Source organism: Gracilinanus agilis, chromosome 5, assembly GCF_016433145.1.
Source record: "Gracilinanus agilis isolate LMUSP501 chromosome 5, AgileGrace, whole genome shotgun sequence".
NCBI lineage: Eukaryota > Metazoa > Chordata > Mammalia > Didelphimorphia > Didelphidae > Gracilinanus > Gracilinanus agilis.
The window spans coordinates 158,274,138-158,301,963 of record NC_058134.1 but is presented as its reverse complement, the minus strand read 5'-3'; the positions used below and the strand labels follow the sequence as shown (position 1 = coordinate 158,301,963).

The 27,826-nt window shown below is 32.9% G+C and overlaps 1 protein-coding gene across 2 annotated transcripts in view; it reads left to right on the top strand.

Annotated features, from left to right (window-relative positions):
* MAGI2 (membrane associated guanylate kinase, WW and PDZ domain containing 2) overlaps positions 1 to 27,826 on the top strand; it is a 1,708,818-nt gene that overhangs the window by 106,603 nt on the left and 1,574,389 nt on the right. The gene's annotated exons all lie outside the window — the stretch shown is intronic.

The following is a 27,826-nucleotide window of genomic DNA, read 5'->3' as shown; positions in this document are numbered from 1 at the left end:
TCTTGTCCCTTGACCATTTATCAGTTGGGGAATAGCTTGATCTTTTTGTACAATTAATTTAGCTCCTTATAAATTTGAAAAATTAGACCTTCATCAGCGGTTTTTGTTATAAAGAATTTTTCCCCAATTTGTTGCTTCCCTTCTAAATTTGTTTGCATTGGTTTTGTTTGTACAAAACCTTTTTAATTTAATATAATCAAAATAATTTGTTTTACATTTTGTAATATTCTCTAAATCCTTTCCTTTCCCATAGATCTGACAAGTATATGTTCACCTAATTTACTTATAATTTCCCTCTTTATTTTTAAGGCAATTACCCATTCCGAATTTATCTTTGTATAGGGTGTGAGATGTTGATCTAAACCTAATCTCTCCTATACTGTTTTCTCATTTTCCCAGAAGTTTTTGTCAAATAATGGGTTCTTTGATGAAAAGCTAGTAACTTTGGGTTTATTGTATACTATCTTGCTGAGGTCATTTACCCGAAGTCTGCTACATTGATTCCCCCCACTATTTTATAGTACAGTTTAAGATCTGGTACTGCTAGAGCCCCATCCTTTGTTTTTTTTAAAAATTAATTCCCTTGATATTCTTGATGTTATTCCAAATGAACTTTGTTATAATTTTTTTTCTAATTCTATAAAAAAGTTTCTTGGAACTTTGATAGTTATGGTAATTAATAAGTAAATTAATTTTGGTAGGATTGTCATTTTTATCATATTAGCTCATCTTACCTTTGAGCAATTAATGTTTTTCTAATTATTTAGATCTAGTTTTAATTGTGTAGAAAGTGTTTTATAATTGTGTTCAAATAATTCCGGGGTTTGTCTTGGCAAATAGATTCTTAAATATTTTATATTATATAGGGTGATTTTAAGTGGAATTTCTCTCTATATATCTTGCTGCTCAGTTGTGTTGGAAATATATAGAAATGCTGATGATTTATTTGGGTTGAAAGATTAAAAATTCATATGCAAGTACTCCAAGTATTATATTTAATAAATGTATTAATAATAACTTGGAGCAAAAGGAAAGTAAAAAGCTAGAGCAAAAAGGGAGCCAACCCAGCCATAGTAGTGAGGGAAGAGAATTTGAGGGCAGGATTACACACAACTATATACAAACAATGTAAGCATGCAACTTGGGAACATAAAAGGAAAGGAATTCTTGGAGATGAAGTCCAAGGGTTCAAGATTTCTGATTACACAGGATTTGTTTTGTATTCTGCAACTTTGCTAAAGTTATTGCTTATTTCCACTACCTTTTTAGATGACTTTCTAGGATTCTTTAAGTAGGCCATCATATCCAAAATTATTTTAATTAATCATTATTGTAAGAAGCCCACATGATATATTATATATGCTAGACTTTGAAAAGGAAATCTGAGTCCAAATTCCACCTCAGATACTTACTGGTTGTATGAATCTTGGCAAAACCTTAATTAAAACTTTAGTTTCCTTAAATGAAAAATGAGATTTGAAATACATTATATATAAGATAAGATCATTGAGAGTAAAACATTTTGCAAATTTATAACAATTGCATAACAAAAACTGTGAATTGTGTGTGAGAAAAAAAGATTTGTAAAACTACATTTTCATAAATGAATGTGATTTGTTTTCACTATTGATAATATTATCTTGTTTTTCTCATTTCACCAAAACCTTATCTGTGTTTCATCCTACTAGGTAGGAATAGGCTTCTGGCCTAAGTCCCTTGAGTAATCTTTTGTATGTCTAAGAAATATCCTATCTGATAAAAAAAAGAGGATTATTGGAATTGCCAACTTCTTTTTTAGTCAAAAAACAATTCATGAAAACAATCAGTTAACTTGCAAAATAATTGAAAAGAGATAGGACAAAGTGGCAAGAGAACGCATATGTAATACAATAGGTAAATTTGATATTAAAGCAACTAAGATTCCAATTTCATCTCTTATTACTTCTATGATCTTGGGGAACTAATGTATCTTGTCTGTGACTCAGTTTCTGTGTCATTAAATTATTGTTGTTGTTCTATCATGTCTAACTCTGTGTGATCCCATTTGGATTTTTTTGGCAAAGATGTTGCAGTGGTTTACCATTTCTGTTTCCGGTTCTTTTTATAGATGTGGAAACTGAGGCAAAGAGTGTTATGTGACTTCCCTAGGGTCACACAATTCAACAATTTTTGAGGTTGGATTTGAAGTTAGATAAAATTATGGAGCTATATTAAATAATATGTGAGTTTTTCCCAAATCTAAATGTGTGATATTATAATCTTCAAAGTAAGGTACTACATAAAGTCTAAGGCCAATATAATTAGAATCTGCTCTCCAGGACTCTAAATCCCAGCATCCTATTTATCCATTTACCTACATCCTTAAGTAGGGAGGATATATTTTGATGTACCCCTCCTCTCGCTCTCTTTTCCCCTAATCATGGTTTGTGGAGATGGGGGGAATGTCAGGCAGGAAAATTTTCCTCACATATCTTTACTCAGGTTTTTACTTTTGTTCTAGTATTTTTCTTCTTCAAGTAATTATTACTAAATCTTACAAAATATTATACTCAGAGTTAATGTATATTAATTTTAATCTTACAGGTCCCTTCCTACTTTAGGTCATTGACCCTATGATGTCACCACTTCTAAATTTTTACTCCTGTGATGAGTTGTCATGATAGCATATTTAACAATTAATGTTTTTCTTTCAAATGAACCCATTAAACAAGGGTGTGAAGGTCTGAATAAGGAGGAAAACAGATTTTTTTCCATTTTTTTCCGGGCTAATGCCTCACAATCTCTTTGTATTATGATCCAGATTGGAAGTGGATAAAAATCCAGGAAAAAAATTTCATTAGGTTAAGAATATTTGATTTAGTTTAACTGTAGCATTATATGGAGGGATTTGGGAAATTGATGTAGGAATATTGGAAAATAATCATTTCAAAACAGTGTTATATTAATATAATAAAATTAGTTGCTAATCATATATAGATACTCATTTTATTATAACTGTGAATGATAACTTATGTTAATCAGTCTTTTAGTGCCTTCTTCCAAGGAGATAAAATGAATTGCTCATGCTGGTTTTGGTAGTATTAAGTCATTAATGTATTTAGCTACAACTATAAAGTAATAAATGACTAATTCCATAAGCTATACACCAGAATTAGACCTATTATTTTATATTCACATATTTGAATATTTGAATTGAGTTACACTCTCACAGGAAGAGCCATACAATGGGAAAAGTGTCATTTGTCATTAGGTGGTTTGGTTTCATATCCTGACTCTTCTATTTTATACTTGTTTCATCATGTGTTAGTCATTTTATATCTTTGACCCTCAGTTTCCTCTTCTGAAAATGATGGTATATGCTAGATGGTCTTTGAAGACCTTTTTAATTCTGTATCTATGATTTTTTAAATCTGTGATCTCATAATCTCTTTACTGTTTTTTAAAAAGTAATTTATTTATTTATTTAGAATATTTTTTCATGGTTACATGATTCATGATTTTTTTTCACTGTTCTTCCCTCCCCACTTCTGGAGCAATTCCACTGGGTTATACATGAATCATTGTTCAAAATCTATTTTCATATTATTCAGATTTGCCACAGAGTGATCTTTTAATGCCCAAACCCTAATCTTATCCCTATTGAACCACGTGATTGATCATGTTTTTCTTCTGCATTTCTACTCCCACAACTCTTCCTCTGGATCTGGATAACATTCTTTCTCATAAGTTCTTTGTTGTTGTCCTGGACCATTGCATTACTGCTAGTACAAAATTCCATTACATTTGATTGTGCCACAGTGTATCAGTCTCTGAGTATAATGCTCTCCTTGTTCTACTCCTTTCTCTCTTCATGAGTTCTTGGAGATCTTTCCAGTTCACATAGAAATCATCCAGTTCATTATTCCTTTGAGCACAATAGTATTCTGTCACCATCAGATACCACAATTTATTCAACCATTCTCCAATTAATGGACATCCCCTCATTTTCAAATTTTTTGCCACCACAAAGAGTGCGGCTATAAATATTTTTGTATAAGTATTTTTCTTTATTGTCTCTTTGGGGTACAAACCCAGCAGTGGTGTGGCTGGATCAAAGGCAGACATTCTTTTAAAACCCTTTGAGTATAGTTCCAAATTAACCTCAAGAATGGTTGGATCAATTCACAACTCCACCAGCAATGCATCAGCATCTCAATTTTGTCACATCCCCTCCAACATTTATCACTTTTATTTGCTGCCATATTGGCCAATTTAATAGGTATAAGGTAGTACCTCAGAGTTGTTTTTATTTGTATTTCTCTAATAAGGAGAAATTTAGAAAACTTTTTCATGTGATTATTGATAATTTTGATTTCTTCATCTGAGAACTGCCTATTCGTATCCCTTGCCTATTTGTCAATTTAGGAATGGCTTGATGTTTTTGTAAATTTAACTTAGTTCCTTATATGTTTGGGAAATTTGACCTTTGTCAGAGAGTTTTGTTATAAAGATTGTTTTCCAAGTTTGTTGCTTTCCTTCTAATTTTGGTTACATTGATTTCATTTGTACAAAACCTTTTTAATTTGATATAATCAAAATCATTCATTTCACATTTTGTAATATTCTCTGTCTCTTGTTTGGTCTTAAAAGATACCTTTATTGTTGTAGGTTATAATGTGTTCATACTTCCTAATACTATTCAATGCTTATTTATATTCTCCTACAATAGTTCATAAAAGATATTCTCAATGTTCTAGATATACTTTCTTTTAATTTTTTTATCCTTACCACTACAATATTTATCTATCTATTTTTGTTCTGATTTACTACAGGTGCAAATCCTATCATTTTCTAGTCATACTTTTTCATGTTTCTACTTGTCATGTGACTCTTACTCAGATACTTAATACTCAAATAAATTTAGGTTCACCTCAATTTGGATATGCCTTCAACTCATGCAGATTGCAAGTCCTGCCCATTCTGGGTGACTTTTGTTTCTGTCCTCAGTGTTGTAATAGTCTAATCAAAATGGTTTACCCTTTCCTCCATTCTCTGGGCATTTCAAGAATATCATTGATGCACTTAGAATGTCCACTTGTCATCTCTCACTTTTATCTTGTACCAGTTCATGTTCTTTTCCTGATAATTTAACTGTTAAGTTATTTTCATGATAAGATTTTATACTCCTATTCTGGTTGCATATTGTAATTTACTCATATATACTATATGATTCTCCATGGCCAACTAGGTCAATTTTGAAGTAATATTGAGACTATTGTATTCCATATCTCTCAACCATAATGCAATGAAAATTTAATATTGGTATTAAAACAAAGACTGGAGTCATTAAATGAGGTTTGCAACTTCTTCAGGGTATCTAGTTTGTTCTATTCCTCCTATTTAATTTTGAACCTAATTCATTTATTTTTACTATATTCCCCAAGTATAGATCATGATGCCTTATATATTAAAATATTACTAGTATTTAATCTCTGGGCTAATGTGGATTCAGGGTTTTATGATCTGTTGTGGTACCACAGGAATAATAGTACATGTTACCATTCATGGACATTTGCACTAATATCATGTTATTCCCTCTTATTTCTCTTCTATACATTCCTTTACCACTCAGAACAGTATTAAAGTCTTAAGTCAAAAATCATCTTGAATGAGGAATACATTGGTAAAAGAAATCTGAAGATACCTATTTGCACTGTGCATAGAGAATATTTTTTCTCAACAGAGAATCTAGTTATTAATTTCTTAGAAATAGGGAGTAACATGTTTAACTTACTCAATAGATAATTTTTTAAACCCTTGTACTTCCGAGTATTGTCTCATAGGTGGAAGATTGGTAAGGGTGGGCAATGGGGGTCAAGTGACTTGCCCAGGGTCACACAGCTGGGAAGTGGCTGAGGCCAGGTTTGAACCTAGGACCTCCTGTCTCTAGGCTTGACTCTCACTCCACTGAGCTACCCAGCTGCCCCTCAATAGATAATTTTTTATGGAGTTCTCAAAGAGAATGTGAGTTCATATAACTCAGTGTCAGCCATTTTTTGAAATCTCTTCTTTTTATCTCTTCTGATTTTCTAAAGAATAGGATTATTTTATTAGTCTGAAATATTTACATTAGTTCTAAATACTTCAAGTCCCTTTACTGAATTTAGAGAGCAGAAGGTTACAAAAGATATTTTTTGAAAACTGTTATTTTTCCTACTTATAATATTTTTTCCTAATTATGTGTCAAAATAATTTCTTAATACTTTAAAAATATTTTACAATACACATTATCTCTCTTGCTCATAACCCTACCCTTTCTTTAAAGATAAAGATAATATGATATAAGGAATTAAGATTAAGGGTTTGACTAAAATATATGAAAATTATGAATAATACAGTGGTCACCAATTTAAATATTATAGCTCAAGTCAAAATGACTTTCAATAGTTGTTATTTACAAAACTAGGTGGAGAGTGAAAGTTGAGAAATACAAAAAGAGAGTAGAGAAGATATTTAGCCTATCACACTAAATATTGCTCCAGTGCTTTGACTCAGGCTGGCACAACTTGTTAACCCTAACCAGAATTAATCTCTCTCCTGAAGTCAGAAAAGGAAAGCCAACTTTTTACTCACCCAAGTTCCCTCCAAGAGGCAATTCGAGCTGAAGATGACAACCTGTTGAGAATGACTCCTGAAACTGACCTCTAGCCCCAGAAAATCAGGGCTTTTATAGTGACTTCTTGACCCTTCCCCTCTCATAGGGGTCAATCATGGTTTTCAAATTGTCTAGCACCGCCCAGGGGGGCAGTGTCTTGTCAGATCCACTTCTCATCCTCTGGAGGTATAAACTCTTATCAAAAGGATTCACAATTTCCTGATTGATTGAGTTGTTACACACTTTAGCAAATGACTTGGGAACACTCTTATTTAGTGTCTGTTGAGGTACTAAGTAGGTGTACTAAAAGAAAGTCTGATTCACACTTCACAGTCTGGTGAGGTACTAAGTAGGGGTACTTAAGTTAGTCTTAGCCAAGTGTTCACTCAAAATAGTATAAGGATGATATTAGAAATTGAGTCTTGTTATATTAGTTTAGAGATAAGAAGTAGAGAAGCTGGCTTGAGAAAGAACTGGAGTTTAAAATAATCTAAGATAGAGTGTCAGTTTCAAATGCTGACAGTGAATGGGGGAGGGATAACGTTTTTTCTGTGACCTTCTCTGGGTGCGGCAGTTACTCTGAGAAGGAGCATTCTCTCTCTCTCTCTCTCTTTCTCTCTCTCTCTCTCTCTCTCTCTCTCTCTCTCTCTCTCTCTCTCTCTCTCTCTGAGTGCTGGGAGGAGATGACATTTTTTTTCTCTCTCTCCTCACTGTCTGAGGTAGAAGGAAAGGAGGGAAAAACCTGAAGGAGCTAAGTGATTTTCCTTTTTCAACTTGGGAAACATTAGTGACCATATATTGCCTTTTTATAAATTGTTTTTATGTCTGAGAAGACCAAAGAAAGATCTGGTCTTTGGTTTGGACTCTGAGTCTGCTAAGGCTCAGAGTCCTAACTTGGTTCTTGCTGAGACTCAGCCAGATAGCCTTTTTAAATTTTTATTACTTGGAGACAAAGTTGAGAACTGCATACTTTGTATAAGGATAATAGTATTAGTTTTATTGTAGAATAGGGAAAATTTCAATTATTCAGATCAGGAAGGATCAGTGTAGCCTGTGGAAACAGGAGAATCAGTTCCTTGTGGAACCAGGGAATGTTATTTGGATGGAGTTAGAATCTCTTAAAGTTAGAAATCCTTTTTTTATCTTTAAATTCTCAATAAATAGTTTATTTTATATAGCAAGAGTCTCCTGAGTGTTCTTGTACCTGGCCCTGAAGAAAAGTTCACTTATGAGCTTCACTTCAATTCTATAAACTGAAGATACTTTATAAGCAAAACAAGCAGAGTATCAAATCAGTTTATAATCAATAATCAATTCATTTACCTATTATTTCTACAATAGACAAAGTGTTAACTCAAAATAGGCAAAGAGAATAAAGAATTCCCTTTCAAAATGATATAGGTTGGGGCAGCTGGGTAGCTCAGTGGATTGAGAGTCGGGCCTAGAGACGGGAGGTCCTAGGTTCAAATCCAGCCTCAGACACTTCCCAGCTGTGTGATCCTGGGCAAGTCACTTGACCCCCATTGCCTACCCTTACCACACTTCCACCTATAAGTCAATACACAGAAGTTAAGGGTTTAAAATAAAAAAAATGATATAGGTTGTACATATATTTTCATAAAATAGATATTTCCATGTTGATCATATTGTAAAGGATGTTGTTTCTTCTTAATAGAACTCATGGACTGAGCTGGCTAAATGTTTAAAAAATCAATCTATGATATATCCTACTTTAAGTTATTTATATAACTGTGAATCAGTTATTATAATGTTTTCACACCAAGTCAGGGGTAGGTACTGTTATCCCCAGTGTACAGTTGAGGAAACTGAGGGAAACAGATTAAAGAAAATAGCTTTCCCAGTGTTATATCACTAGTAAGTCATTTAAACTCAGATTTTAATGACTTCTGAATCAGCATACTGACTACTATTCCATCAAGCTCTTTATCTTCTGATTAGGTTCTTTCTCAGATTAGAATCCTGATTTTACACAAAATATTATAAATATCACTATTAGATTACAAATATCATAGCTTGAGCCATCCAGTAAGATATGTAGAGTGAATAATCTAGGCATCATGCATTAAAGGAGGTTCAGTATTAATTAGATAGAAATAAGGGGAGAAGAAACTGAAATAAATTTGTAATTGACAGAAGTACTATCAGCGTAATTTAGAAAGAGCATAATTATTAGGAAATATGGTCTAACTAGTTTACTGACTTTGTATCCCCCTTTCTTCATGTTAAAAATAATTATAATAATTCAGTTCAATAAATATTTATCAAGCATCAATAATATGAGAAATATGATAACAAAAACAGTTCCTACCCTACAAGAGATTATCTCAATCTCAATCAAAATTAGGGAAAAAACAATTAGGTTGCATCATATATAGTGTTGGACTGAGATTTTAGAAAATGCAAGCTCAAACTCAGGCTCTAATATTTACTAGAGCAAGTGAGTTAACATATTCAAAGTGCTTAGCACATCTTAAAGGGGTTTGCTAGGTGTCATTATTTTTACCTTTTCCATCCTCAAATTCCTCATAGGTAAAATAGTAATGACGGCTAGGTAGTGAAGTGGATAGAGTGCTAGGTCTGGAATCGGGAGGGCTCATTTTTAAAAATTCAAATATGGTCTCAAATAACTCCTAGGTGTGTGGCCCTGGATAAGTCACTTATCCTTCTGTGCCTCCGTTTTACCATCTGTAAAACAAGATGAAGAAGGAAATGAAAAACTACTCCAGTATCTTTGCCAAAGAAACCCTAAAAGGGATAATAAAGAGTTGGAAATAAGTGAAAATGACTAAACTACAATAAAAATAGTGAAAATAATAGTATATACCTCACACAGTTTATGTGAGAATCAAATGAGGTAACCCATATAGAGTGCTTGGAACATTTTCAAATGTTACATAAATGCAAGATATTCTTCAACTATTTAATTCTCTACTCTAAGGACCTTCCTGCTGCTTCTCAACTATGTCTAAGATGTTGAGGGCCATTTGAATAATTCACACAATTGAATTGCTAGATTCTATTTCCCCAGTGCTTGTCACAGTTTCCTGTATGTATTTTATGTTTTACAAGTACTTATTGTGAAATCATCTAAAAGGATTAGTAAATAGTCACTTAAATCTATTATTCACTGATCAGAGATGATAACTACCCATGTGAGTAAATGACTTTGGAGAAATATGAGAGTGTCCAGGGGGAAAAAATCAACAATATTATTCAATGTAGAAAAAGGGCATACTTTCACAATATGATGAACATGGGAATATATATCACATAATAACATATATATTATCTTTATCATATTACTTGCCAACTTGAGGAGAGGGTGGAATAGGAGGGAAGAAAGAGAACATGGATCACAAGATATCAGAAATCTATTTTTTAATATTATGTCAACATATAATCTGGAAAAGTATTAAAATAAAAGATAGATCATAGGTTAAGTGATATAGACTATTCAGATGACAAAATAGTAGAATTCCATTTAAATTTTTACTGTTTTAAAATGATGTAGAATTGTTTTAAACAAATATTTCTTAGATTAAACTTAATCTATTTTATTCAGTTCTTCCTAATCTCACCTCAGAATAATTTGTGTATATTTGTATGCACATATATCCATATATTTATATTATAACAAGGAACTTCTGAAAAAGATGGAGAACAGCTTGAGTGACAGGATCGTGGATTACAGAACTTGGAATTTACCTGGGTGTCATGAGCCAAGGGTAGAAGACAATTGGGACCACCTCCATAAAAGTCCATGGCCCTGGTGCTTACCAGCACATCTCGGTGATCACAGAGGCAGCATTATCTATAACTCAGCCTTAGATTCTTCTACCACCTGAGGATCTAGGACCAGCTTGTCAAGTCCAGCTTTTAGGCTTGACCCACAGAGTGTCTTTAACAATATGCATAAGACAATTTATGTCTAAATAGACCGAACAAGAAGAAATGTTAGAGTTTTCTCCTTTCTCTTTCATCTTCGTAATGGCATGTCTTACTAGTAAAATAAGTTCCTTAAGGATATTGACATTTTATTTTTAATATTATAATCCCCAGTGCCCAGCACATGTTAATTTATCATTTTATTGTGGAATTGAAACTCTTAACAAAACACGCTTGGTATAAAAAATTTACAGAAAGTAAAGATTATTAAACCCAGGAATATACTAGAAAGAGAAGTTTCCCCAGTACCCAGTGTCTGAAAATATTATGAGTAGCAAAGAAAATTGTTTGAGATGGTTCATACTTAGATATATCTCATGTAGAAAGTAAAACACTTTTTTTCATTTTTTCCCAATTTATGATTATTTAATGTTCTCAGTACCTCACCACATATATGGGAACTTTTTCATCTCTCTTATCCAATGTGAAGTCTAAAATGAGCCAGGGTCTTGAAAGAGTACATTGAAGAAGAAGCACATATATTTTTTTAAATTTTCTTGTAAAAATGAATACATTACTTAAAAAATCTCTTTTCTAAGGGTCAGCATAACTGTAGTCAGGATTTAAATGCTCTTTCTGAACTAGACCAGAAGTGAGCTTTGTGTCTTGTGTAAGATTGCTGGTTCAGTGAGCAAAACTTGCACTGTGTGTCACTTTGAAGCTAAAATAAGGTCTCCCAGGATGGATTGTCAAAAAGTCTGAAGCAATGTAATGTAGACGCTTTGACTGTTTCTTTAGTTGTGCTTTGACTTGAGAGTCCTTTGGGTTATTCTTTATTAATCTAAAGAAATCACAGCTTCTGGCTATTTTGCGCTGTTTGAATAGTTAAAGAAGTCTGACTGTCAGATTTCCAATACTAACAGCATCTACAGAGTTACAGAAAAGACCGCAGGCATTATTTTGTGTATCCATTGTAATATACCCAAGATTGAGAGTATACAGATTTTAGACAGTACTACTTAGGTTGTAGGTCTTTCTTTTATGGCTGACAGGCATAATTGAAATTCATTAAATTTTTCTCCCATTGCATGAGTAACTACTTTTGGAGTTATGAAATGAACATTACACATTCATTTGAATACAAATCTGTTTAATATGGAATAACTCCATAACAGTCAGGGTAAATTAATCAATCAATAACAGATGTACGATGGGTTAAAATGCATTCTACATTGTTTTCATTGTAAAACTGAAGCTCTCTAATGATGAAATTGCTATTACAATAAAAACCAAGTTTCATAAATGATTCAACTATATTTCAGGATGCATTTTCACTTAGAATCATTTTAATCATTTTATTCTCTCTCTCTCTCTCTCTCTCTCTCTCTCTCTCTCTCTCTCTCTCTCTCTCTCTCTCTCTCTGTGTGTGTGTGTGTGTGTGTGTGTGTGTGTGTGTTTATATAATGTGTATGAGAAGAATGTTTTCCTGGAATTCCAAGTCGGTATCATTTCTTTGATCACAGATTTAGAGCTTGAAGGAACCATAGATGCCATGAAGACTGAGCCCCTCATCTTAGAAATTAGAAACAGACATATAGAGAATTTGAGTTAATTTTTATATACAATTATTAAGTGTCTAAAGTATCCAAAGAAGGATTTGAATGCAAGTCTTCTTGAATCCACATGTTGGAGTACTTCTTTGCATATAGAAATTATGCTTCAGAAACAGTATGTCTTTAAAAAAATATTTTGTTGAACTGGGAACATTTTGGATCAAGCAGTGTTTGTATGCTTTTTTATTCTTGTTTCAAAATCACTTTGTGTATTCTTTAATTTTAAAGGAGACTGATTAACTTTGCAATAAGAATGATTTCCTTGAAGACAGCTATGATTTCTATCTTTCCTATCAGGCATGATTGCTGATGGAGATTATTGTGGGGGACGAGAGCTGTGTGACACAGTAGTTATTCATTAGTGATTCCTGCTTTAAAAGCTTGACATAAAATCATTCTAAGAATTGTTTTAGGTGTTAAGTTGACTTTAAGGAATACATTTAATGTTTCAAATAAATTTCTAGTTCCTCTGTAATATCTGCCAGGTTTAGAAGTTGAAGAGAGGCTGATAGAATCTGTTCTGCACAGAGTATTACTGACTGTCTTCTAAAAATAAGTTCATTCAAGAACAGCAAATAGTGGCATATTTTGAAATTCTTAACTGTAAGATGGAATCACTAAAACATTTTGTGGAGGGATACTTCAGTTTAATTTCTTTCATATGATTACTTCTTATATATTTTATGTCCTTTTATATCATACCAACAACTGATGTGAAAAAACTATTAATATTCTTATAAATTCTGACAAAGAAATATCATACTTTCAGATTTAGACATCTAGTAGTTTCCTGAATAAGATATTCTATCTGGTGATGTTCCTCACAAAATTACTATTCATTGAGAGGTTTTTGTCTAACTTAAGTGACCTATTATTATATATTTAGTAAACAACTTGAAGACATTAAAAATAGAATTACTATTATATAGGTTCATCATTTCACTTTAAGAAAATGCTAATAAGTCAACTAAAATTGTTGAGAGAAATAATGAAAAATAATTTAACATATAAATATACTTATTTATACATGTATAAATATATAGATAAATTAGTAGATAGTGGAACTGTATTTTTTACTTAGAAATGCTCTTGGTTTTATTCCTAAAGATTTAGTCTCTCCAAATGCCTCATCATCTTCTACTCATTAGAATTTCAATTTAATTCTTTCTTGGAACTTTAAGAATATTTCTCTAAATATAATTTTCCTATCTTTGTATGTTGTATTACATTACCCATTAGTGGGATACAATAAATCAATTTCTATCAATCTATAAGAATCACTGTTTCTGAAAAATTTCACATTATTGTTTATATTTTTTAGTTATTTATTTTCCTTTAGCATCATTTTTTGCATTTGACTTTTCTGGCATCTCTTATGATATGGTATTAAAGTATAAGAGATAGTAAGGCAGAAAACTTGGCTTGAGTTCCATCTCTACTGCTTGTATGCACTTATGCCCTCTGAGACTCAAGTTTCATGAATCAACTAATAGGTATGTGAATACTCCTACCTACTTGATAGATTTATTCTGATTATTAAATGGGAAATTATGAAAAGCCCTACAGATTTGTCATTGTTACTCAAAGTGTTTTTTTAATGCTCAATCATCATTATTATTTTTTAAGACCCTTACCTTCTCTCTTGGAGACAATACTGTGTATTAGCTCCATGCAGAAGAGTGGTAAGGGTAGGCAATGAGAGTCACGTGACTTGCCCAGGGTCACACAGCTGGGAAGTATCTGAGACCAGATTTGAACCCAGGACCTCCCATCTCTAGGCCTGGCTCTCAATCCACTGAGCTACCCAGCTGCCCCCTTAATACTCAATTATATTAAGCAAATATTCACAACCACAGAACTTTATGACAAAACCAGTATGAATCTCTCCTTATAGAGTTATAGTGTTGTTGAAAACACACTTAGTTGTGTTTTTCTTTATATCATTTATTTATTTATTTATTTTTATTTATTTTAAACCCTTAACTTCTGTGTATTGACTTATAGGTGGAAGAGTGGTAAGGGTGGGCAATGGGGGTCAAGTGACTTGCCCAGGGTCACACAGCTGGGAAGTGTCTGAGGCCAGATTTGAACCTAGGACCTCCTGTCTCTAGGCCTGGCTCTCAATCCACTGAGCTACCCAGCTGCCCCCTCTTTATATCATTTAGATAATGTATCTGCTAGGTTTCATGTGTTTTAGGTCTGACAGTATTGATTAATGTTTTGGAAATATGTTTCATCATAATAGTAAAAGATGTCTAGTTAAGCTCGACTGTATGACACCACTGAAAATTGTAGTAGTTACATTTTAGTGTCATCTGACAGCATGTTTTCAAATGGACTTTTGCACCACAGAGCACAATTTCATAAATTACCATCTAAGCATGATCTCCCAAAGTCACCTAAGCTGTTTGTATATGATTCCATTCATCTGTATATGAGTTTGCATTGCTGGCATTCCATGCATAGTAAACAGTTCATGAAAATTCAATGGTTTTCATTTGATCTTCCTATAAACATGGGCTTTGCTAGAAAGGATTTTTGTCCAGAAAAAAAAAAAAGCAAAAACAAAAAAAACCTAAATTTGCTTCATTTACTTTTCTCAGTGATAAATAAGTGACAGCTATCTTTCTATCTTTATTATCTATTCAATTAAATCAATCCCCCAAGTTACATTTAGACACACACACACACACAAACACTTCAACAATCTTACTAAATGAGTAAAGGATCTAAAAAAAAATTAAATCCTAAGAATTTATACTTCAACATGTAGTTTGTACAAGGAAACAATATGGTATTACTAGAGGGATGCTCCTGTATCTTTTCTGATTATATAAGTTTATGACATTGAATATTGTAAGATAACTTTATTTTAACCGTTCATTGCAGTGCTTGGTACTTTAAAACATTGAAGCTACAAGAAGAAAGATTTAAGGCGCATGTCATTCTATAAGTGCTTTGGGTTATCTGAGATCTGTGCTGCATGAACTAATTCCCATTTCTTAGAGAAAGTCAATCTTTCAAACTGACGTGCTTTTAAAAGTTGGAAGCTCTCCAGAAATTATGATCATTCTGTACGTTTTTTGCAATAACACAATGTGATTTGATGTTTTAATCATTTTAATTAAAAATGTTATTTCCAATCAGTCTTAAGCATTTGAAATGTTAACATGATTCTTCTCTATTTTAGTTATTATATTGAGGATTACCTGTTTCTTAACTACTTATACCAACCATTAATAAGAACAAATCAAAATATTTAGTATCTCTTCATCCATCTGCTTTATTATGTTTATTGAAATAATTCCTTCTCTTCTGATAAAGGACAAACTTAAATGATTTATGGTACAACAATCCTTGTTGTACTGGGTGCTGGGAAGAGGAGAAACAGAGCAGCTCCCTTAATGCTGGCCTAGAATGTGTGCCAATACTTTGCCGACACCATCCTAGATTATTTTCAGTATTTACCTAATAAATAATTTTCAGTACTTAACTAATAAAAAGAGTATATTTTTCTGAAGTAAAATTAGTGAATTGCTTGGAAAAATTCCATAGCATTAAATAATCAAACATCACATTCTGTTTATCTAGTAGACTCACATAATTTATCCAAAAAAAAAGACTTAAAGCTTCCCCTTTGTTTTCCCCCCAAAGCTTTTTCTTCATACAGAAATATTATAGTTCCATAACTCTGTTGTACAGATCAAAGTATTTAGAATTCAGTGAAATGTCGAAAGACAGATATCACATATGAATGCATAATGGTAATAGAACTAAAACTATAAGCTATATCTTTGAACCATGCTGGAAATTAATCCAAATGTCAACTCATTTATAGCAATACATCATTTACCTGTTTAAGTCTTCATTGCTCAAAATTCAAAAGCATTTATATGCCAACTATTTTTGTTCTTTTTTTTGACTTTAAAAATGAAATAGTGTGAACTGAACTGAACTGAATTTAGAGATTATCTTTGCACATATAAAACAAATAAATTTAAATGTTAGTTGTCTATTAATCTCTGGATATTTCTGCTCTATGGGCAAATATGGACATTATAGTCTTTGGGCATCTTCTATGATTGCAAGAGATCTGAAATGAAAGACAACTTCCTAAGGAACAGGAATGGAGATAATACAAATCTGCGTTTGTTGTCATGTGTCAAGGAATGGACAATAGTGAGGAGGGATCATTAGGTTATAGAACATTTACTGTGTTCTCCATGATACTTTGTCTTGCATGGGAAACCGGACTTTGCATTCACAACACCAAAATTTAGAAGATTCTGACAGCATCTCTTATTCTTCAGCAATATGAAAACAATTAAAAAGGAAGCTCAAAGGATTTGTTCCCTGGTGGTTACACTTCAGGAGAACTTTTCCTCATCTCAGCCCTGCATCCTCCTTAGCGTTTCATGATTTTCTGTAGTCTACTCTGCATCTTGACTTTTATATTACTCATCTTGCATGCAAAAATTGTTAGTTTTGGTTCTGACTGCCCTAAACTTCTTTATTCTAAAATAAAGAATTATAATAAAGAAAATTAAATTTTCTGAACAGTTTAGGAATCCATTTAATTTGCACTGAGTATACCTCTTTCTGACATTGCTCTTTTCACTTCCAAGCAATATTATTGCTCCCTTTGGCCTGGGCATCTAATCCTCCTCCTCTTCCTCTACCTAATAGCTAGCATTTATGAAATACACACTGTGGATCAAGCAATGTGCTAAGTACTTTAGAAGTATTATCTAATTTTATTCTCACAACAACCCTGGAAGATAGGTGCTAATTTCATCTCCACATTACTGTTGATGGGATCAAGGCTGATAAGGATCTAAGGCCAGATTTGAACTCAAATTTTTCTGACTCCAGTCTTGGCATTGTATCCAATGTATCACTTATCTGCCTTTATATACTGCCTTAATCCAATCTTTGATACTTTCCAGTTATTTCTGAATTTAAAAACAAAAATGCAACTCCAGTCAAATGATGTAATTACACTAGTTTAACCTAGTAACTAGGTATGGGTTGGAATCTCAACAGATGTATAAAAAAGGATATATTTAGAAATATGTAAGCGTGTGTATATACATATATATGTGATATTGACATAGATATAGAGCTAAACGTGAGATTTGTTTGGAAATTAACTCTCAAATTCTTTAGCCTTTTTACCAAATATGCTGGCATATCTGGAGGTATCACTTTAATTATTATCAGGAACCTAGACAAATACATCATACAATGACTCAGAGGCAATCACTGTTGGAAGAACAACAACCAAAATGGTATAGAAAATTCAAGTATCTCATATTTTTATGTTTAAAATTTAAAGCTACATGGAAGAAATGAATGAGAAATGATGGAGAAAATAATTTCATTTAAATACAAGATATTTCCTTCTTGAGCCAGTGAACTTAGAACTCCATGAATATTTGTCAAAGTTAATGTTGTGGAGCTGAGCTGCTACACTCTCCTGTTGAATTAAATTTGTTGTCTTCTCCATTTTGCACACATTTATAAAATAGAAAGGGCCCAGTGATTAATGGATAGATATTGTATGTTGTTAAGCTTTCAAATATTATAAAAAGTCTGTTTTGGCTTCAGATTAGGAACATTTTGCTGCCTGCAGGAGTGGAGGTGGGAAGTAATGAACTATGTAAATATAAAAATCAAAATCTACAAGTGATGAATATAGTACTTTTATAAAAAGTTGATTTCTTTTTGTAAGAAACTGGACAATAAAACTTGTATTATTCCTTCATCTAGATGTAAAGTGTGTGTGGGGGTGATTTTTAGATGTTTTCCTCTCAGTAAACAGTAGCATATCCCTTAGTTTTCAAGTCAAAATGAAGATATTTTACCTAAGTTATGGTATTGAACACTTTGGATTGTAAACAAACTAGGACAAAATTTATGTCAAAGTTATTATGATGGCTTATCAAAATTACCTTATCCCACTTTGTACTAATTACACACAGTGGTATCATATGAACTTTTCAAGATCATTCTTGTCTCCAGCATTTTTGATTTAGCCTGAAGATTTGTTTATAACAACAGAAACACCATATGAATTCCCCTTCTTGATAGTAACTATTTTAGACTAACATTTTCTTATGAGGCAAAAAATAGTAGCTTTTCAGAAAATAATATTGTCTATTCAGTATATTTCTTAATGTGCAAGAAGTTTTATTATATCTTTAATGAAATCATGCCTTTTCTTCCATTTTTGCTTAAATATTTTATAATATATTTTATTCTTCATTTTTATGGTAAAATAAAAATGGTAACAATTTAGGATAGTTTTAATCAAATTTCTTAAGGAGAGGTTCTCCTAAATATTATTTTAGGTATGATTTATTTTTCTTATAGCATTCTGCCCACTTCAATCTACTAATTAAATATTACATAAAACTCTTGAATAAATATAATTCATGATTTGTGGATTTAGGCTCTAGTCAAGACTTCTACTAAACTACTAATGGACAACCAGCAAGTTTGGATTCAGTTGCAGTTTTTGAATGAATTTTCCAAGGTGTCTTTGCAATAGTAAGATTCTGTGTTATTGATTAAAGAGGACTTCATTGTGCTTAGATAGCTGGCAAACAGATGCCAACATTTGTAATTTAGCTATGAGAGTTCCACAGTATGTCTTGTATTCTTTCCTAGAGGAGTCATACACTTGCATATTATTATGGGACACAGAGATATTTGAAGTTAGTTCTGGTTACATAGCTAAATGATGTAGTAATATCTTATAATGTGCTTGGCAGATTAGTACCACTAGTTGACTCAGTATATAAAGTACTGCTTATGGAATCAGGAAGATCTTGCTAGCTATGTGACCCTGGAGAAGTCATTTAACTTTTTTAATCCACTGGAGAATGAAATGGCAAGTCACTTTAATATTTTTTCTGTGAAAACTCAGAAGACAATATGGTCCATGAAGTCATGAAGAGTCAGCCATGACTGAACAATAAAACAAAAGCACCAATTCTAGAGCATATATATACTCCCCAAACAGGAAACATGGCATTTTCATTACACATAATAATTTCTTTCTGCAAGGAGACAAGAAGAAGTTTCATCACATGGAAGGATAGTTCTGAGGTACCCCCAAACCAGTACAGAACAAATGCAAGTATTATTTTAGTATTTGAGTTAAGGAAAATATATTTTTTTTCAGTTATCAGTGATGATTTGTACTATCACTATTCAATTCCAGAGCCATATTTTGGATAGCAGTGACACCAAATAATCAATCATTGTTGTCCTTGATAATAAACCATTACAGGGAGAAAAAATTACACTCTTCAATATTTTGGAAAATAAAAATTAAGTATTAAAATTTTAAAATTAATTCTTTCACTACCTTCTGCTGACTTCTACTTGAAGGACAAGCCTGATAACTTTGCCAAGATTTTTTTTCTTTTTCTTTTGTTTGTTGTCAAACTGAAATTTAGGAAAGCTGTTGACTTATACCAAAGGTATTAGCCAGTTACTATTGGTTTTGGCCATATGAAATTCACTAATAACTATTCAAAGGGGAAACATCCATCAAAAAATGTATGAATAGAGTGCTATCCATTACTTATTCCTTAGAAAGTTCTACCTATAATTAGAATGATTCTTTCTGTACTTAAAATTTTTAATCTCAATAATTGCATTGTTCCAATGATATATACATAAACAGATTTACATATATACATAGATTCTGGGGAAATTACTTAAGTAGGGGAAGGATCAATTTAACATAGTCTGGAATATCTAGATTATGGATGGCTAAAAGCAAAGAGGTATTATTCCGTAATCATTAACACTCTGGCTCTCAGGGACAGCACGGTCCAAGTAGACAGTAACCAATAGCTGATAAGTGTGAAGAAAAGAGAAGAAAAAGGGAGATAGAAAAGTTCTGGAAGTATTCTCAGATAGCAACTGAAAGGACTATGTATTTGTTATTGTCATCAGTAATAGCTCCTTGGGTACAAAATACCGAGGACACTACCTTAAAAAACACATGTACACACAATGAAGGAACTAGAGTAATCCTCTCCACTCTTCATCTCACTAAGGATAATGAACTGTTTTTAGTAGAAGTGTTTAAAAAATACAAATATTATAAAGCATCCAAAGAGTATTCCAAATTGAAAATCCAAAGCACAAACAGGAGGTTCAGTGTGGAAGAATATGACATGGAGAAAAAAGAAAAGAAGAAAAATGGATTATTATTAGATATTGCAACAAGTTTGAAACACTTTCCAAAGGGATGGTAACTGGGCCCTCTAATGAGGAAGCTTCTCAAAATTTCAAGAATAATGATGAGGATCCATAAGTGAACCAGGAAAGGGAAACTTGGTGTTGACCAAACAGAGTGTAGAGAATTCCTTATAGCTGATGACTTCCTTCTTAAGAAGCCATATGTTGACTGGACATGAACAATTAGGGCCTCTGCTAGATTCTGGAGTTTGTATCCAGGACATGACATCAAGTTTTCTAAGAGTTCTCAAACAAGATGACTATATTTCTGGTGATTCATGGGAGAACAGATTTTATCACTAAAATGGAATAGAGTATCTTTAGGAATCATAAAGACTGGGTAAGAAGTAGAAGAGCTCAGTGATGTTTTGATCACTACTGCTGAAAGGAGGTAAGAATTTCTGAACAGAAAATCATCTTTTAAAAGTAAATAACTGTTTAACAAAGTGTTAGGGAAAGAATTGAATAGGTTAGTGATGGGCGAACTTTTTAAAGAGGGGGCCAAAGGAAAGGAAATGCTCCTCTCTCAGTCTGTTTCTAAGGCAACTCTTTCGAAGTTTCATTGTATTGTATCCTACTCATTGTATTCATCAGAGTAGGAATAATGCCACAAGGCCAGATAGAACATATTAGGTGGCCACGTTTGGCCTGAGGTCTGTAGTTTGCCTATCACTGGAATAAATTATTCAGAACTCTATAGTCACATATGATAAGACATTAGCTCTGGATAAAATGCATCTAATGGTAACTAGAAAGAAAATATTTGCCTGGAAATCTGTAGACTAAGAAGATTTCAAACTAAAAATCAAGGGAAAACTTCTACTAATGTTTGCTCATAAAGATAACATGGACAACAAATAGATATGCCAGAGTAAGAATGTAACTGAAACTATAGATCACTTTACTACAGAGAGTATGCAATAACAAGATCAGTAATGATACTAATGATGTCAGATGTCCAGATAACAATGCATAGAGTATTAAAAATAAAAACCTTGATTCAATCTAGCAAGTAATACCAAGGGGGTTAAATTATTAGATATCCCATGGATAATTGTTTTTACCTAGAGCATCTAAAAAAGTATTAATTTGTCATGATGAGGTTTAAAAAATATAGATGAAATAATGAGAATCAATATTATTCTGGTTCAGTAATGAGAAACTAGGGCAGCTAGGTGATGCAGTGGATAGAACTCTGGACCTGGATTCAGGAAGAGTCATTTTCCTGTGTTCAAACCTAGCCCAACTGTGTGACTGAGCAAACCACATATCCTTGTTTACTTCATTTCTTTATTTGTAAAATGAACTGGAGAAGGAAATGTCCAGTTCCAAATAGAGTCATGAAGAGTCAGAGATGACTGAACAAAAACAACAAATGAGAAAGTAGAAAAGAAGTAGAAATTATAGGAATATTGGGAACATAATACCCTCTCATAATTGGTAACAGAGTTGAAATAGATAAGAAGCAGGAAGATGGGCATAGTAATATGGGCATGTTAGTGAGGATGTTTTATTTTTAAAAAACTTGTAATTAGGTCATTCATTGTACCTATAGTAACTTCAAGAGAATTGTTATTAGGTTTAAGTTAGATTATATATGTTTGGATTTTGCAAAGATCAAACACTATCTAAATGGCATTTAATATAATTAATATTTGTATTGACAGAGGATACCAAAATGAAATTCAGTAGAGATAAATGTAAAATTCTATTTTGGGGTTCAAAAAGTTAATTGCAATTGAAGATGGAGAAAGTGTCTATACAATAGTAGGTGTAAAAAAAAGACCTAAGTTTAAGTAAAGTGAAAGTTCAATGTGTTTCATAAATTTATAACTAAACAGAGGAAAAGTTAAATGTAATCTTTCATTGCATTAATAAGAACATAACACTCAGAACAATAATGATCAACAACATATGTATTGTGACTTTCTATTCAAATCAGTACAATTTAGGTAAAAGACACTGAGAAGTTGGGGGAAATCTTGTGCAAAATTCATAGAATGGACAACCATAAAACCTTGAGGTAACAACTAAATGAAAGACTAGAGATATTAACCTGGAAAAGAAAAAGCTTTGCAAATCTGGCCTGAGACACTTACTAGCTATGTGACTCTGGGCAAGTCATTTAACCATTATTGCCTAACATTTACCATTTTATTGCCTTAGAATAATAGTTCATATTGATTCTAAGAGAGTAAGGGTTTAAAAAAGAAGAGAGAGAATGTGTTGGTAGAGGTCGCACACAATAGCTCTCCCTAGGTTTTGGAATGGTTTTCATATATAAGAAGCATTAAACATGTTTACTTGACCTTAGAGGGAAGGATTAGGATCAGTGGAATGGAATGTATTGAGTACCAAATATAAATTCAAAATGAAGAAAACTCTCCTTACAATCACTTCTATTTAATGTATAGGATTCTTTCTCAGGAAATTGCAAGTTTCACATTTTTGGAGGTTTTTGCATTAAAGTCGATTGTCTATTTATTTTATGTATAATTTGCTATTCTAAATTCTTTCCTCCATCCCTAGAGTCCCCCAATTTCTGCCACTTTTTGCTAGTGCCCTCCTGTAGAAATTATTCTGTTCTAGTTGTTCATTAATTTCAGTCACATCTGACTTTTCACAAGCACATTTAGGATTTTCGTGTCAAAGAAATTGTAATGGTTTGTCATTTCCTTCTCTATTTCATTTTTAAATTGACAAAACTCAGGCAAACTGTGTTAAGTGACTTGCCTAGGGTCAAATAGTTAGTAGGTGTTTGGGGCCAGATTTGAACTCACAGAGATTAATTTTCCTGACTTCAGGCCCAGTATATACACACTCTCTCTCTCTCTCTCTCTCTCTCTCTCTCTCTCTCTCTCTCTCTCGATATATATCGAGAGAGAGAGAGAGATATAGATATAGATACAGATATAGATATATATCCCTAAATAGAACATGGAATCCTTGAAGGAAATAACTGTTCATTTTCACATTTGTATCCCCAATGTTTAGTACAGAGCCTGACATAGTAAGCTGACTAAAAAAACTAAATGAATGAATGGAGAACTTTGCTACATAAGTTTAGGTTGGTCTTCTAAAGTCTCTGAAAGTACATAATTTTAAGACCCTGTAGTCTAAATATTCAAAGTGAACCCCTCCCCATGAATGGACTCAAGGAATAACGTTTAGTGAGAGACTGATAATAAATGAATTTGACCAAGTATTTCTTTTTATTTTATCCAGTCAGCTATCTTTGCATGAATGATCCATAGGGAAACAATCTTCCCTATCCAGATTTCTTGAAATTAAGTATTGCGAGTCTTGATATTTGTCTCTTGCATTACATCAGTGAATGGAGAAGTGGAAATTGCAAGGTTCAGGAGATTTCAAAATAGGTGCCTGTTTAGTAAAAATAATAAGTATAAGAACCCATTTAAAGGTTTTAAAATTTAAAAAGTACCATTGTAGCCTGGTATATATAGGACTGGTATAGGATTCCATGAGACCTGAGCTTAGGCCTCACCTCTGACAAACACTGTCTATATAACTGCACAAGTTACTTAATTTCTTAATTCCTTTTGTCTTTCTTTTTTTTTTACCTTTGTGCATTTTTAAAATTTTTTAAAATTTTTTAAATAATTTTTTATTTTTAGAAAAATTTTCTGTGGTTACATAACTCATGTTTTGTCTTTCCCCTTCATCCCCTCAACCCCCCACCCCCTCCACTGTAGCTAATTCTCATTTCCACTGGTTTTATTATGTGTGGTCAGTTAAGACTTATTTACATATTATTGATAGTTACATGGGTGTGGTCTTTTTCAGGTCTTCATCCCCAATCATGTCCTCATTAACCCAAGTGTCCTAGCAGTTGTTTTTCTTTTGTGTTTCTACTCCTATAGTTCTTCCTCTGAATGTGGGTAGCATTCTTTACCATAAGTTCCTCAGAACTGTCTTGGATCATTGCATTGCTGCTGGTACAGAAGTCCATTACATTCGATTTTACCATAGTGTATCAGTCTCTGTGTACAACATATCCTGGTTCTGCTCCTTTCACTCTGCATCAATTCCTGGAGGTCTTTCCAGTTCACCTGGAACTCCTCCAGTTTGTTATTCCTTTGAGCACAATAGTATTCCATCACCAACATATACCACAATTTGTTCAGCCATTCCCCAGTTGAAGGACATACCCTCTCTTTCCAGTTTTTTGCCACCACAAAGAGTGCAGCTCTAAATATTTTCGTACAAGTCTGTTCATCTATGATCTCTTTGGGATACAATCCCAGCAATGGTATGGCAGGATCAAAGGGCAGGCATTATTTTATTGCTCTTTGGGCATAATTCCAAATTGCCATCCAGAATGGTTGGATCAGTTCACAACTCCACCAACAGTGCATTAATGTCCCAATTTTGCCACATCCCCTCAAAATCAGTATGTATATTTAGTTGGAATATAAATTTAGATTTTATATACTCTCCTTGTAAAGAAGCTGGTTCAAGACAGGAAGGACTAGGACTGGCACCTTTTTAGAAGAAAAGGATATTGTAATTCAGAATATAAGTCAGCATAGAGTGCCAGACCTGGAGTAAGACAACCTGAGTTCAAATATGACCTTAGATGCCTACTAGCTTTGTGACTCTTAGCAAGTCACTTAACTCTCTTTGCCTAGGTTTTTTCATCTATAAAATATGCTGGAGAAAGAAATGGCAAACAAGTCCTGCATCTTTGCCAAGAAAACACAAAATGGGGTCACAAAAATTGGATAAGATTGAACCAAGTCAAAAAAATCACAAATTCAGAATACAATAGACTCATCTTAGAAAAGTCCTTTAACCTCTATAAGCCTCAAATTCTTCATCTCTAAGATAAATGAACTAGACAAGATTACCTCTGAGTACTCTTTTGATTCTAGTTCTATGACCCTAAGTTTACTGCATGCAGCACAACCTTGTATCTCCCAATTACTTTCCAATGGAGTTATAAAAATGAAAGACTTGAAGTCATGAAAGTGGTCTTAGTCATTTTCTAAAAAGTAAAATAAAATAAAACCAAAAAGATGATAAAATCATACCAGGTATTCAGAAGAAAAATATTCACTTTTCTAACCTTTTACTTTTAAGAACACTGTTTAATTTGTTTGCTTTTTCAATCTCTGCTCTGTCAACAATATTAAGGTAGGTATTTGGAAAGGAGAACAGCATTTTACCTGTCCTCAAAGATCTTGCAGTCTTTTGGTGATTGGTTGATGAGTATACACAAATAAGCATCATGGAAAGTAAATTGTGATGAAGGAAAAATTACAATGTCTACCCCTCCAAATGTTCTTGGAGAAATGGCAAGAGGAAAAGGTCACTTTCAGTAGTGAATGTTGGTGAGGAAAATAGAAGGATTCATAGAGATAACATCTGATGTGAAACATAAAGAAAGAAAAGGATTCCAGAATCATAGCCAAAGATCTGGAAGGGGCTTCATTGGACATCTTTCCAATGTCCTCATTTTATATATGAAAAATGTGAGGTCCTGGAAAGTTGTGACTTACCTGATGTCAACAATTAGAAAGTGTCAGAAAAGGCAGGAAAAGGAAATATTATGAAAGAAAGCCAGAAAAATATAAAGGTTAGAGCATGTAGCATTTGAGCTTATATCAGAGGAAGGAATTTTCTAATTTTAAGTCACTAAAGTTTTTGAATGTTGCTATGCCACTCTCAGACTTTTGCATTCTCATAATTATTTTAGAAACTGTGTAAAATGTTCAAAGGGGAAAAATTGGAGTTAGGAAAATCATTTGAGGAGCTGCTAAAATAGTTCAGGTGAAAAGGAAGGGAAGATGGAAATGAGAGAGGAAGGAAAGGAAGAAGGGGTAAGAGATAGAGAAGAATTTATAAAGCAGCTACTATGTACCAGACACCATAATAATTGTTTTACAAATTTTATCTTCTTTGATCCCAACATCTACCGTAGGTGCTATGTGATTTCCCCCACTTTGAATTTACAGAAACTGATACAGAATTTAAGTGACTTGCCCAGAATTTCAAAGTTAGAAAGTGTCTAAAGCCGACTTTGAATTCACTTTTCCCTCTAGAGTGAAAATGGCATGAATAGAGAGAAGAACGCAAGTAACTAGGTCGAACAGAGGATGGAATCCTGAGCCTAGGATCAGGAAGACCTGAGTAGAGAATTAAGATTTAAATCTCTAGCTTCTTGACTCTATCTACTTTACCTTTATGCCCCATAGACTGTTTTGCATACAAGTTTTGCTGCAGGAGTCAGTTCTCAGGGAAGGTGATTAGGCAAAAGCATGAATGTCTAGTCATCTGGGCTAGACAAAACAAACCATATCACCATTATGGATTCAGTTACCCATATAACAGCCAAGGAAGGAAAGTTGCCTGGTCTGAATTTTACCCAGAGATTAGGACATACCATGGAGTTGAATGTAGCCTTATATGATTATCTCTGAGGATATCATGGCTCAATTTGGAGATCCAAGAGTATGATTGCCTAGCAGATCTTAACTGCTCTGTATTGTAGAAAGGTGATCTCGTTGGAGGAAACCAGGCAAAGCAGACAGCAAGCTTTCTAGATTTAACTCATCACTTTTAATTGCACTGAGAAGGAATGATGTAATCCTGATCCTACATTCTAGCAAACTTCTCAGATTACTTCATTGAGTTTTTCGTGTTTCTCCCAGCATGACCGATTTTCTTTTGCTAGCTTCTGTTTATCATTGTCTTCATATGACCTGAAGTTAAACCGAGCCATGTGGTAAAAATATTTAATTTTATATTCTGCCAAGCTACTGGGCTAATGTGACAGATATATCTTCATATTGTCCTGTCTGTTACTGTCACTTCTGTGGGATGCAAAATAAAAAGAAGAGAAAAATCAATGGAAAAGATTCTATCAGACAGTCAAATATTTATCTCCTGGAAAATAGTGTAAATTAAAAACTTAACAAATATTGTTAAGAAACTAAGTATATTACAAATTCCACATTCTTTGAAGAAATTTAAAAGAATAACTCTATTTGTATAAGCAGTCTTTCAAAATGTTTTACTAAATTAGAATATGCTGTTCTCCATACTGAAAGAAAAGGGAATAAACTAATATATTCATATTCCAAATCTACATTTTTCATATGCCCATGCAGGATTTCTAAATTAAATTCCTAGATGCTGCTAATGTCATAACAAACTAAAATCTTCAAAAAAATCATAGTTACTAATATTCCCTAAAACATTGTTGTTTGAAATAATAAATAAAAAATAGATAAGGCAGAGAAATATAGATGATAGAGGAAGGAAAATGAAACTTGAAAATATGTCCTGAAATTACTTTGGCAATAGTAAACTATCTTAAAAGCAATCTATTGAGGTGTATATATTTCTCTTAATAAATGAATATAACATAAAAAAGACTTTTTTTTCCTTTTTCCTT